We start from the raw sequence: 1,730 nt of genomic DNA on the forward strand, positions 1-1,730 counted from the left end.
GGGTGAGGTTTCAGGACCCCTACTCGTGCAGGGTGACCCCCAACTCATCCATCTGGCCACGGAAGGGTGAAGATGTGGAGGAGGCTGCTGTGCCTGCCAGGCTGCAGCGCCGGGGGATGCAGCCCCGGGTAACCCCAGCTCTTCCACCGGCTTGCAGGGACCTGGTAGGAAAGGTCCCCAGGGGAACGTGCCCATCGCTCCTCCTGGTGCCACGGGCTCAGCTGCAAAAGGGGAAGAGCTGCCTGAAATGAAGTGCCCAGGGAGCAAAGGCAGCCTGTGCTCTGGGGGCTTTGCTCTTTCCAAGCCGGTGCAGGTCCCACTGGGGCAGCCGTGGATGCGCAGCAACGGCGAGCTGGGCACAGCCCCGGGCTGGGTTTCCAGCTCCGCAGCGAGCAGCGAGTCATGGCCACAACCCCTCTCCTACACCACAAATCCTGCTGCTGCCTGTACCCAAACCCATTTCTCCTCCAAAAATTTCAGTTTCTCTCCTGCCGGCTCCCTGGACCCAAACCCATCTCTCCTCCAAAAACTCTGGTTTCTCTCCTGCTGGACCCCTGTGTCAGCAGCCAGGAAGATGTCTGAAGAGACATCTGTTTCACAGCTCCTCTCACCTTCCCCCTGACCCCTTCTCCTCCCTGCCCTCCTGCCCTTTGCGTGTCACACGGGCAGTGGCACATCCCCATGGGACAGTGGCTCCTTGTGCCCCGTTGGGGATTGCTCCCAGTCTGGGGAAGCAGAAATGGGGGGTTCAAGACCGTTAGCAAAAGCAGCTGATGATTTCAGTGGGCAGAGCAGGGAAAATAATGCCAGCAAGGTCTCTCCAGGGGACAGACGGACACAGGAGCTGCTGCAGGCACAGCACAAACCCCAGAAGAGGATGGAGAGGGCCAAACTGCTGGAGAGGGTGAGCAGAGGCAGGAAGGAGTGAAGGGAATGGTCTACATCGCTGAAAAGGGACAGGGGCCGATGCCGGGGGGAGCTCAGCGTCAGTGCTGTGCTGCTTTGGCTGCGCTGCGGGAGGCAGATTGCAGAGCACTGGTTTAATTTCAGGTCAGAGAGGAGTTTGTCACCGTTTTCTGCATTTCGGTTTTGCCTTCAGAGGTGAGCAGTGGCATCAGGGAAAGAAACCCAGGGAAGGAATTAATTAAACGCTCCCAGCAGGGCGCTGGCTCCTGGCACCATCCTGCCCTCCGTGACGCACCCAGCCGGGAGAAGCTGGAGCCAGGGACACAGCATCTGCTGTCCCATCCTCTCCATCCTCCTCATCAAAGCTCCTCTGACAGATGCCTGGGGGGCAGAGGTGTCCCTTCCTCAGGGCAAAGGCTGGCTGAAGATTTTCTGTGCTGGCTGTGCTCAGCCTTGCCACCTGCCAGCTCCTCTTCCAGCAGCAAAGCCACCAATGCGCTCCACTGGAGCAGTTAATTAGGTGGCAGGGAGGGGTGAGGGCCCAACCCCAAGGAGAAAAGAAATCAACCCCCCGCTGGAAGGACCTTCCCGTTTCATTGGTGTGGGTACATGCATCAGGAAACTTGCAGCCCCAGAGACCGGGGATGGGGAGGGTCAGCAGGGGCCCTCTCAGGGAAGGTGGTGCTCCCAAAATAGCTGTGCTACCCCGCGCCCGAGGCTGGCAGCAGTTCGACTTGCTGCAAGGCTGGAGCCGTCATTTTTCCGCAGCATGGCGTGCAGGGTGGTGGTGGGATTCTCAGGGAGAGAAACGGGGTCCTGTGGCT

The 1,730-nt window shown here is 59.9% G+C and overlaps 1 protein-coding gene across 1 annotated transcript in view; it reads right to left on the minus strand.

Moving 5' to 3' along the window:
* The window catches only part of LOC104270707 (calcium/calmodulin-dependent protein kinase type II subunit alpha), a gene marked incomplete at both ends in the record, with an annotated part of 14,014 nt that overhangs the window by 11,921 nt on the left and 363 nt on the right, over window positions 1-1,730 (minus strand). The window lies entirely within an intron of this gene.

Source organism: Apaloderma vittatum, unplaced genomic scaffold (genome assembly GCF_000703405.1).
Source record: "Apaloderma vittatum isolate BGI_N311 unplaced genomic scaffold, ASM70340v1 scaffold33442, whole genome shotgun sequence".
NCBI lineage: Eukaryota > Metazoa > Chordata > Aves > Trogoniformes > Trogonidae > Apaloderma > Apaloderma vittatum.